This window comes from Chaetodon auriga, chromosome 18 (genome assembly GCF_051107435.1).
Source record: "Chaetodon auriga isolate fChaAug3 chromosome 18, fChaAug3.hap1, whole genome shotgun sequence".
Classification (NCBI taxonomy): Eukaryota; Metazoa; Chordata; class Actinopteri; order Chaetodontiformes; family Chaetodontidae; genus Chaetodon; species Chaetodon auriga.
In genome coordinates, this window is record NC_135091.1 from 15,184,209 (window position 1) to 15,196,908 (window position 12,700).

The window sequence follows — 12,700 nt, forward strand, 5'->3', positions numbered from 1 at the left end:
TTGTAAAGCAATCATTTCCATCCCCCCCCCCCCCCCCTCTCTCGCTCGCTCTCTCCCCCCTTCGGCTGCCGGGACTGCTGAGTCAGCTCACCTTCATATGGAGAGTGGCTCCCTCAACCGAGACGTTATTGATTTGCCCCTGTTTGTAAGGGGGAAATGTTCCCAAACCTCTCAGGCCAATTTTGCGCCGCTGCACAGCCAGGAGCACCACTGGGCATTGAAAGAAGAGGAAAAACATAAACATTATCACACGCATGTTACCGCACACACCGGCATATCTGGGAACATGATTGCGTTTTTGATTGGAGTTAAAAGGGAGAAATGTATGAACAACATAATTACACACATGAATACAGAGGCACACATCCTGACGCAAATACAGAAATACATGCATGCGATGCATGTAATTGCAGACTAGCGTGCTGCTGTGAATCAAAGTGTTAAAAATCTGGTCATTACAGCATATGAGCCTCACACCGAGCCTGCAGATCATCTCTCTTTCTCTCTCCCCTCCCTCTTGTGCTCTCTCTACCTCGCCACTACCACACTGGTGGGAGTATAGCACTCGCATATATCCTCACACACACACACTCTGACTCACGGAGAGAGCATTTTACTAGAGCACACACTTTACTTCAATGTGGGCCCGGGCCAGTGAGCTACATCATTGCTTCATTTGGATCAAACTCCAGAGCTCAGGAGTCATTTATCTACATAGTGTGTGTGTCTAACCTTCAGGCATCCCACTCTTCGCCACTGGGAGAAATCAATGCCAGGGTGTAGAACAAAGAGAAGGCCCCCTCTGACTTCACCAAGGTAGACATTTGAATAATTTATTTGTTATTCTTCTGCTGTTGACAAATCATCAATGTGCAGGCATGATGCTTTTTCTCGACTGATTTTTTTTTATTTATTTTTTTTAGTTTTGTCTCTTTCGTGTTTTACTTGTTCTCATCCGCTCGATCTTTGATGAGCGTACTTTGAAAACCGTGGAGAAGTTGCTGTATGTTGAAGCAAACAAATCCATAATTGCCTTTGGAAAAAGTCAAACTTTTTTTTTTTCCTCTCTGTTTCTTAGAAAGAGATGTGAACGGAATCGTGTAAGGCGAGGCTGATTTTAGACCTTTCATTTCTCTTGTATTGCCCCATCATTGCGTTTAATCATTTGCACATACTTGCCTGCCCTGATGTTGAACCCAGCCGTTCACACTTTTGAACCAGCCTCCATTCCCACCTCTTTCTGTTTCACTGTGCCCACCTCACAGTCTTTACTTGTCTTAAAAGAAGTTTGCCAAAGGAAGAGCACGTTTTTTTAAAAATGTCAAGGAGATTTAGATAGCTGGGAAATTCATGAGGTGGCGGTTTGCTATTATCAGCATGTCTGTGTTTGTCTAAGCCTGGAGTTTCCCCCAAACCCCTCAGTATCTAGAATTTTCTTTTTGTGTCCTCTGTATGTGTGTGTGTCTCAAGAGTGACTGATGATATCTCACTAGACCCGCGACTGTCTGCACTCGCAGCTTCTGCATTTCATGTCTTGTATTCTGTAATGCACACACACACACACACACATATATAGGTATAAGCACATACACACACCCCTGGTGTCTCGCTATCCTGTTTTCCCATCTCCTGTGACTCTGTCTAGCTGGTACTGCTTGAGTGACAGCTCTTGGTTTGTCTGGGTATCCGTGGTTACAGCCCAGAGGCCTGCGCCGGGGGACCCAGACCTGTCAGCACTCTCTGAATCCTGAAACCAGAGATGGATGGCCGGGAGCCACCTCTGCCCTGAGCTGTGTGCTTTGCTCGTCTCTCCTGCTCCTCTTCACTCTTTATCCCGGACCCTCCTCCTAAACTGGCCCATTGTTGGCAGCTTGGCACTGCAGAAAATAGAGGCAAATGTGTCTTGTTACCTGTTTCTCTTGAGGGTAGTGGAGGAAGGAAACTTGAGAACAACATAAAGCTAATTTGAAGAGTAAGGGTGAAGGACAGTTCAGTGTGATTCATTGAGTTATTACAGTTGTTATCTTCTTGCACCAATAGTTAATCCAGCAGAAGTCAAGGATAGAGCAGAAGTTAAGACACAGCATTTTGTAAAGACAGCTGGCTCTGTTGATCTTGATTCTCCTGCTAACATCCAGGATCAGTTGCTCCAGAGCAGGAGCACGAGCTCCAACAGATCAGGTGTCTGTCCATCTTCAGTGCCCTGCCTCTTCTGCTGTGACAAACATGTATGACAGCTCAGACGCCGGTGTTGCCTGTCGCTCCGGTGCCTGAAGCCCCCATAGCTGATGACTCGAGACAGAAAAAGAGAAGGGTGATGAAGACAGGGAGAGAAGACGGCACGAGTGTGTTGGGGGTGGGGGCTTGTTTAGGACCGCCTCTGGCTCAGGCGGTAGCAGGGCTGCCACAGTGTGTGTGATCTCTCAACCAGCTAATGAGAATATTTAACATTTGCTGAGTCCACAGTGAGATGGAAGTCATTCATCACTCCACCGATACAGTTCTCGCTAGTTATATGTTGAGTGTGCAAGATGCCTGCCATGGGGCCCTGAGGGCGGTGCTAGGATGTTGCGTTTAGTGCAAAGAAACACACCAGAGTAATGGAGGGAGCATAACAGATCGACCGTCTGCTGGCTGTAGGAATTTGGGATGAGTGAGTTTCTTTCTTTATCCTTAACCTTTAAAGCTGAACATCATCTGGTTCGAGCCTCTCAAATCCAAGACTTCTCCACTTTCTTTGTTTTATATGATTAGAGATTGAATATATTGGGTTTTGGAGTCTACAGCCCTGCCAGCTTTGAGAATGTTCCAAAATTAGCAAAATGCAAATGTCAGCATGCTAACTTGCGCACAGTGACAATGCTAATATGCTGTTGCGTAGCAGGCACAGTGTTTACCATGTTCACATCTGTTTAGTGTGTTAGCATGCCAACATTGGCTAATTAGCACATAGAACACAAAATATAGTGGAGGCTGATTGGAATTAGTGGGTCATAAACCAAAGTAATGGTCACGTTCAAAACAATCAACAGAGTGATCTATAACGAAAATAATAACAATTAGTTGTAGTCTGATTTACAGTGCAAAGCTATTAAGAATCACCAGCTCAACTAGAAATAGCCATCATTGGGTCTTCAGTATTTTACAAAATCACTGCTTTTTTTCCTTTTTTGCTATGTGACAGAAAAAGCTGAACTATTCCCACACTGTGGAGGAAAAATGCACCATTTCATGCCTTGCTATAAAAATGTGTGCTTTCCATTGTAAACTCTGCAGGAAAAAAAAAGTGTGGGAGGAAACCAAACATCAAGAACAGATCTCTTATGCCATGCCACTTCACAGGCATGTCTCATTGGCTTCCACAGTTGAGCACTGCAAAGGGCTAGTCCATTGTGACTGACCAAACACACACACGCAGCACTCTTATCTCCCGAAAAGAGCTCAAACGCTGCTTCCTCTTTCATCTGCTTTGCTTGGTGACCTTCACATAACTGGCTTACATACACTCACTCACACAGGAACATATAAAGGCATGCATGCTCACAGAAAAAGACTAGGGAGTCAGCATTCCCAAAAAATAGGACGAGCCCACCCTGTGTTTCTGTGACGCGTCAACTCGCTCACTGACCGTGATGTGACCTTACTCCGTGCAGACAAGCCAGCAGGGGTTAAAGTGAGGTGAGCGTGCATGTGTGTGCGAGTTCTTAGTGTTTTCTGTACTGAGGTTCGCCTGTAGTGACGCTGAAGTGGTCCCGTAACTGAAGAGCAGCCTTGCACTCTATCTGACCCCTGCGGTGATGAGCATAACATGAGCACTAAGGCTGAAACAGGCCGGCCCAGCCCAGCTGGGCACGGCGCAGCTCAGCACGGGGACCCATGACTATTTAATGACCATCGCCAGGACTGAGGCTTGGAAACACGCCTCCTCCTTGCGAGTGTGTGCCACGGAGATGAACCCATACCCCTGAGATTTAACATGGATGAATGTTGACAGAGGCAACATGGGAGAGTCAGCACTTTACTGCTGGAGTATGATATGTGATTGTGCTGTTCTCAACCGAGGGGAAGTGGGAGGTCACAAAAACACTCCACTTTCTTCTATTGTTCCGAGTAGATTTAGCCCATTTTCATTTTATAGCTGATGGTGAATGGTGCTTTGAAACAAAACCAACTCCCAGTGACCCCCTCCCTCGTCCATTTTTAATGCAACGTAACAGCAAAAGATCCATTTTTAAAAGGACTTGTGCATCGCTACCGGCGTTTCTATTTATGAAGCCGAGTGTTCAGCGGGGCAGGTTGTCTGTTGTAATCACACAAGTTGAACAGTAAGGAAGGCTTTTCACAATTATCTCCTTTAGCATATGATTGCCATCGTGAATTTGTGATGTTGTCATGGCAGTGAGTGCAGTAGTTTGGACAGTGTCCAGTCTGTACTTGTCTTGTGGCACCCCCTTTTAGAACAGTCTCATTTCCCTTATTCTGAATAATTGGATGCATGTATTCTTGCATTTAAAAGACATTTCTGCAGCACTGTGGTCTCAGACGGTTCAGGATGAGACCCTGAGCTAAGCACGTGTACATCAGTCACTATGATGATTACAAATAATTTCATTGAATCATCTTTTTAATGCTAAGTCACAGAGAATTGATAGACTGAACAAACTGTTGCTTTGTTAATCTACTTTTGCCTCAGTGTGGAAGGGCAATTTCCTGGAATCATTATGTTTCCTATTTTCAAAGCATATTTTTAGAAAGCTCCCCTTTGCCAGTCAAGCTCATGACCAGTATTGACAGTGCATTTGCAGAGAGTAAACAGTAATCGTGGCTGACGCAGCTGTGGGACAAGTGTTTCATGCTTTAAGCTGACTCACCCGACTCTGTGACAGTTAATACGCCATATTTTCATGTGCTCCTTTGTTGCTCTGTCTCGAGCTGCATTTTATGTGGGCAACTACACACTTTCAGTCACCTTCGCCTGCAGCAACATTTTTTTTAGATGACTCAGAAAACCAGGGATGAGAGTGGGGATGAGAGAAGGATGGAGTGAGTGGATGGGGAATTGATGAGTAGGATGGGGTTAGTCAGTGAGTGGCATCAGAGCCAAATCAAAGTTTTGTTTGGAAACAAAAAGCATTGATTTAGCACTTGTTCTACTTGGACTTTAAAGACAGTTCCAGTCTTTTTTCTCTTTTGTTTTCTCATTATTTTAATTGTAATCCTTCTGTCAGTATGCATGAATTAAAAAATAAGACTTTAGAAGCCATTTGCCATCATGCACATCCCATAGAAGCAACAGTTGAACCAAAGTCTTCGTCTTCCTCACTAGAAGTGCATTTTAACATTAACACAGCATGCGTTTTTGCAATGGTTCCATTGAGAGAAGGACTGGTACAGCCCAGTGAACACATGGCAGTATGCAGCAGTAAGGAAACTGAGGAAATAATATTTTCATTTTTCCAGAAAGAGACTGTCCTTAAGATAAAATCACCACAACAGGAGAGCACTTGGACGTCAGTGGCAGCTGTAGCACTCATAAAGCGAACATTTCCTCAATGCGAATATAACAGAAATATTCAATTATCTTTGGATTGACATAATTGCCTCAGCAGGAAGTTAGCTTTCTGATGAGTTATACAGCACAGCCAACTTGACATTCAAGAATGTTGATCCATTCAGTTTTGGAGGATGCGGGGGCCGCAGTGTGACTTCTTCGGGTCCCCTAGGTGCTTGTCCCTCGACGGAGCCAATCGGTGCAAAACTGACAAGTCATTGTCTTTTCCTAAGCCACAGTAATTCATCAGCACTTGAGGCGGCTTTGGCTGATTGCATTTTCGACAGAGCAATCTCCACTATGTCATAGAGAATTTGGCTTTTATGGCGGGGCGGAACTTTGATGCCAAATACAAAGGACAGTGGAGGCGAACATGGAGAGTTCACCACGCTGCGCCTGATTGCAAATTGAAAATCCTGTGTATCTGCGCCTGTGCACGGCTTGTGTACTTCAGCGCGTGTGAGTGTGCGCGAGAGAGTCAGTGTTTGTACCTCTTGAGATATGATGGAGTTTTTCCATCTGCTGCTCCCTCAAGCCTTATTTCTTTCATCTCCTGTGATATTCAGAAACCGTAACAAAAATAATGGACACTGTGACCCACCGTTCATCAGACCGGCTTTTTTCATGTGTGGTACACAAAATGTGCACTCTTCTTCATTTGCCATCTCTGTGGTCACCAAGCAGCCACGACGGCTGCTGTCCAGCCACTGAGCAGTCACCGTAACAGTTTTAATTAACACAAGAATCCCTTTGAGACGTGGAAGAAAAATGGCAGCATTTTCTAGTGTTTTAGCATTTTTTGCTTACGCGTGTATATTGTGAAGGAAAATAATGAGCGTGCAAAGCAATGCTAAGATGTGCAGCTTTTAAATGTCAGTGTGTTGCAGGGGTTCAACTCAGCCAGGGGAAATGAGCGCGTCCCCAGAACTGCGAAAAGCTGATAGGATTCAGCGTTCAGAGGTAACGTCAATCCCTGAGCCCATGATAATATTTCACTGTCAGAATGACCATGTGAAGCCAGAGCTAAAAAAATGGTAAAAAAGAAAAAGTTGAACAGCCTGAGGGCATCCAACCTGCAGGTGTAGCCTAGCACCCGCTGTGCATTTTTCCATTGAGGCCTGCACTACCTCAGGATTATGTTCTTTGATTATGAGAAAAAACCCTCTGAACATCAGGGTTTCCCTAACAGAGCCCGAACGTCAGAATGTCATTAAAACAAAATGAACACCGGGCCGCAAGATCTTAAACTTGCATGTCTTTCTCACTTAAATTCAAATGCCGAATTGTCAGTGTTTCCCCCACACCTCTGCTCGATGGTTGATTAAATCCAATATGCTCCACTAACTGCTCATACCGCAGTCATTTGGAAATGTAGAGGCTCTTTTACGGGAAGATTTCCAGACTAAAGGCCCCATGGAACGCAAGTATATTAGCAGGTATTACTCTGCCTATTGTAAATCTCTCCCACTTATTGCTTCCGCGCGACAAGTAATAATGTAGAACAGTGTGTGTATTTTCATTTGGTCGCAGCGATTCTGGGATTTTAAAGGGAGCCTGTTTAATTTCCACTCGGCTGCTCTGGGTTTTTTTTTTTTTTTTTGAGTGTTGCTCGATCAAAGCCTATATTCAGCTCTCTGAACATTAAGAGACACTGGACCGCTCAAGTGGCCGCAACACGGCTGTGTTGTTCAGTGCAGCAATCAATACTTTTAAATTCATATTTACTGTAGTTCTGGGCTCCGTTTTGATTTCTTATGGAGGCTGGACAAGCTGTGCTAAAATCTCTATTTTCATTTACAGTAATAAGTGGGGAAGAAAGTGCCACTGAAAGGCTCCCCGACCAAATCAGATGAGTAGCAGTCATGTAGTCCAGACGCTGCCAGCACTGCTGATTGAATTTCCTCATTATTGCATTATTGCCCTGAAGCTGGCTCTTGGCTACATGATGTGTTGTGTGAATATGCACTTTATTATTCTAGCTAACCCCCCCCCCCCACCTCCACCTTGTCCCCACGGCTCCACCCCTCACCGTGTTTCAACCTGTCTCAGCAGTTTGGACATAATTGGTTGAATAAACTAATTGTTTTAGTAGCTGATGGTGCTGACGCAGCTTGCTTTGTCTATGGTGTGTGTTTGGTAATATCACAGTGAAGTCAAGTGAAGTAGCAAACAGATCAATCACACGCCAGCTTGATCTATCAGTTGATCAACTCCAAAACGGATCTTTAATCTTTAAAGCAACCAACTTTCAATCAATCTCAATCGCCTTCACCGTATTCTACTTGGGAGGGATAGGCGACATAGCTCATAATAAGTGTTGCCAAGGTATCCATTACAATTTAGTGACAAGTTTGCAGAGCGATTATGAGGATGTTCATTATTTTGATGGACAACGCCAGTTCACACAGAGCTGACTCAGACAAAGTGGGGAACTATTTTAGATTTTGACACGCCCTCCCTACACTTGAATGGTTGGCCTTTGAGCCCCAGTGCAGGACTCACTGGGATGAAGTCAAGCTGTAAAACACATAAAAATATCTGAGATATGTTTTTTGGTTGTATTACACTGAATGTTTATTGCGCAGCTCCAAAACTGCAAAAAACACAACACATCTGCATTGGACAGGAGCAGTAGTACCAATTTCTCTGATGAGCTCACCCTCCGAGTGTGATCTCTGCCCCAAAAAAAACTCCTGAGCAAATAATGGCAGGGGAAGAACAGAGGTGGATGCAAATGAGGAGAGGTCGAGCCACTTAATACATGGTAATTAGACTCCACAGTGGCACTGAGGGTGACCTTTTCAGCTGTGGCCATGAGTTGTATCTGGACAGAATGGGGACCCTCTCTGGAAATAAGAAAGGTATTTAGTGAAGTCCAGTGAAGAGACAGTAAGTTGATTCCGTAACCCAAGGAGGAAATTATTCATCTTGTCAAGCACACACTCTTTTTACTTCCTTATTTATTTATTTTTGTCAGACACAGCTTTGGTAATTGCATTTTGCTCTCTGGGAAAACGTTGCCAGTTCAATCTCCCCCTTTTGATGGAGACTTTGTTTGGTGCATATATTAATAAATTTAACACGTATTCCTGATTTTCCAGGCCTTCTCATCCAAATGCACATGAGTCATTTTGGAGATAAAACCAATTTCAAAGCTGCTGATGCTGATGGATTTGTCTAACAGATAACTTGGTCTGTAGTTTGTGCTGAATCTATTATTGTAATTATTATTATTATTATTATTTTTATCATTATTATTAGTGCCAGGATTTTTTATTCACATTACAAATACTGGAGAGACTCGGATGATTTTCTCTTATCTGATTTTTATGTGCATCAGTCACCATTGTGATTCTTACCACCCTGCTTTATGTGCACCCATATAGAGCTTTATAACAAAAACAAGGATGCAAAGTGGATGCTATTGGCCATTCACAAAAACCCCTCCCCCAAACAGAGATTTTCCAATCATAACTGAGCAACAGTATGTTTTGTCCTCGTGGCAAAGTGGTGTAGGAAAGGAAAAAATGAACGATCAGACTCTTATCATACCAGGACTGACGAGCTCTACACTGCAAGGCAAGAACTTACCATTTGTTATTTGAATGATTTCTGCATGGATCACCAGCTGTTGAGGCCGCTGACCTTAGCCTTAGGCTTTAAGCATGATATCATGTATGCAGCCATCGAGTGAATATTTCCAGTAAGACAACTTTTGCAGGGTTTTTAGTTTTTAAAATGAGTAAGCTAAAAATATAACGTCAGCGGCAGACAGTTTCATGGAGCTAACGTTAGCTTAATTAGGTAGCTACAGCTAAATCAACTCTGCCAGCAACGGTTGTCATCTCAGCTGACAAAATCAATGGTCGCTGGCTAGAAATTAGAAGTCTGCTTTTGTCTCCCTGTCTGAAATCAAGGACCCATTGTTTCAAAAATGACATGGGTTTCAAGTGGTAAGTCTGACGCTGTTGTTGTAAACTGCATTTGAGTCACTTGACAGGCAGAACAACGGTAAATAATGGAGCAGGGCTTAGCGAGTGTTTGGCTTTTAACGTCGGACTTTTTTTTTGCAGCGTTTTCCTACATTTTTTAAACAGGTTTCTCTGGTGCTGCGTCATTATATAACAAATACACTCCTTAAGTGTTCTACTTCCCAATGGTGGAGCATTGCTTTTATCACTTGCTGTGGACTGCTCTACATATTGCATGAAGCGGACATCAGAATCCAGTTTTCACATGAAGCCTGGTGCGCTTTTCCAGGCCCCAGCCAACTTTCAAAATTGGTGTTGATTGAGAACCATTTCAAGTCCAATTAATAAGCACTTACACGGCATTTTGAAATGAAAACATACGCTGCCGTGACTTTGTACTTAAGCAGATGTGCACCGACCAAAGATAAAATGAAAATGTCCTCCCAGAGCAGAGTTCTTTGCTTCCAGTGCTGAGTATACCGTCCTACCTTGAACTCCCTTGTATAGAATAATTGCTGAGGCACACATTTACTTTTTTTGCCCGAATCGATAAAGAGGGGAAGAAGCCAAAAAGAGAAAATTTGCGCTAAAGAGCACAAAAGAAAGTGAGAGGCTTTAGAATAAGAGACAAAATCTAACTGGAGCTGGGTGCTGTCGCGGCCGGGCTGGTTTTATCCTGGAGTGAAGGAAACACAGAAACCCATGGAAGACCGCACAAAGTCATGCCAACACACACACATGCAAGCACAGGAGTCCACAGCTGTGGCCATTTATTATGGTTTGTTGAACACTAATGCTCACTGTGAATCCAGCCACATCAAACCTACTTCAGTTCCTCAGCTACAGTAGCTGCAGCAGCTTTAGATCCAGCACACCTACACTGTGTGTGTGTGTGTGTGTGTGTGCATCTGTGTGTGTATGCCTGTGTGCTTCCATGTGCATCCAGGCATCCATACATGCAATGTGTGCTTACGTTTGTTCACGTATGAATAGCCTGGGGTGCGTGTGTGTGTGTCTCTCTTGTGTTTGAGTATGTGTGGCCATACACGTGTGCACATGTGCGGTTTATGAAACTGTGTCCTTGTCTGTGCGTTCGAATGTGTGCGCTTTTGTGTGTGTATGTGGCTATCCGCATATGGTTTTCTGTGCTGCGTGTGCATGTCCTTGTGTGTGTGTTTGTGGTGTGAGGTCAGTCTGAGTGCATTGAGAAAAGTGTGTCATCAGGGAGGACGTACTTTGGTCCCTCCTGACTGGTCTTTTCAGCCAAGTGAAACACCAGCACAGTTGACAAATAGCTGAAGCAGAAGCTCTCTCTTCCTTTCTCTCTCTCTGTCATTGACAAACTTCCATCTGCACACACACACATTTTGTCACAAGGAGTCACACTGTATCGCAGTGTTTCACACATGCTGTAGTGTACACGCACTGGCAGACACGAGCAGCAAAAGTGCATGCATACACACTGAACAGCACAGTTCTGCAGAGTTTTGTACTGTAGATACACACAAAGTCACACACAGTCAAGCACAGGATTTCATTGTCACACAAAGTCACATGATCTCAAACTGTCTCTCACTCTCTCTCACGCACAGGAAAACACACACATAGATAAAAGCCACCAGTCATACGTTTCTGCACATTTTCCACTATCTGTTGTTTTTACACAGTTTTCTGTTCACATTGCATCTTTTTGAGTCTGTTCTATCGATCTTGTTGTATATATTGCATTTTTATATTTATGTCGCGTTATGGCTGAACAATTTATTGAAATATCAGCAAAACTGCAATGTGGCCAAGTGTAATATCCGTATCACAGGAGCTGCAATTTTTTGATAAAGGTAAAAAGTGTCACAACATGCCATTATAAATGAAGCACTGTGGTGCTGCAGAGATGCCCCGGCCTACAAATCACACTCTTCAGATGTAAGGGAATATGTTTGTTTGGTACAGAACCCAGCAAAACTCACCTCATCATCATTTTTATATTTTCTTCAGTGAAATGAAATGCAAAAACTACCATTCCCACTCATATTGCAATCACAGTATCTGTCAAAATAATTGCAACATGATTCTATATTTGTTTATTTATATTTTTGGCATATCATTCAGCCCTGTGTTGTATGTATTGCATTTTTGCATTGTTGATATTTCCTGTTATGAACATAGTGCCTGAGGGAACAACAGAGTATTTCACTGCACCATGTAAAATTATGTTGAGCATGTGACAAATAAATTGAAACGTGTATACACTTCAGGGCAAGGAGACCTGTGTGTCCAGAGGAGACAGAGTCTTATTCAAACACATGATGAAAACAGGCAGAGCTTCATCACAACTATAAACGCTTCAGTAAGCTGCATTTGTTAGTAACAGAAAGATCTGTGTTTTGTGTGTTCTCAAAGCAGATGTGTTGGTGCCTGCAAAATGCTTTCATACAATTATTTGTAGTTGTTTTCAAGGAAAAAAAGAGCACTCTGTGCTGCACATAGAAGGCTTGACTGCAAGTTGTCGTGCAACCTCGCATGACCCCACCCTTAGTTAACCTTGTAAAGCTACCCCTCCTTCATGAAAACGACAGCGACGCGCGCAGAAGGACGCGCACCGGCACACACCCAAGACAAGACGGAGCCTCAGACAGAATTTACACCATGCTCACACACTGTAGCTGCACGACTGTCGTAGTTTTTATTTGGTTGTGGTGAATGAGGCAGGCAGTGCAGCGTAGTGGTACAAATACAGTAAACACGTTTCCAGCCAGGCGGGGAAGTTGTTTGAGTCAGAGAGGCCGTCCCCAGCTGAGCCGCCTGACTGAGAGTTTTGGGCCATGGTTCTGACAGGAACAGACCCTGGGAGAGGAAAACATGGTGGAGATGTGCATTTTAAGGAGGATGTTGCAGTATTTATTTGTGTGTGTGTACAAGCAATAGCGGAGAGAAGACAGAGAATATGACATTTTATTATCTTTGAGTGTTTGCATTTTTTGTTAGTTTACTTATGCATTTAATGGAACTGTACATATACTCGTGTGTGTATTAATATGTGTGTGTGCATGCACGTAGCAGCTTCTCTGCAGCACTGTGTAATGGTGTGTGTTCATTACGATTTGCCTTGGAACGGAATATATAATATACTGTAATGGTATGTCTTGAGCAAGTGCTTTAACTCTTCTTGGCGCCATTT

General features: G+C 43.5%; 1 protein-coding gene across 3 annotated transcripts in view; it reads left to right on the top strand.

Moving 5' to 3' along the window:
- The window catches only part of klhl29 (kelch like family member 29), a 194,260-nt gene that overhangs the window by 34,318 nt on the left and 147,242 nt on the right, over positions 1-12,700 (top strand). Inside the window, exon 3 of one of the 3 annotated variants that reach the window (XM_076755522.1) lies at positions 739-816. The exons of the other annotated variants lie outside the window; for them this stretch is intronic. The gene's annotated coding sequence lies outside the window, so the exon portion shown is untranslated. The remainder of the gene's footprint in view (positions 1-738; positions 817-12,700) is intronic. 3 annotated transcript variants of the gene reach the window in all.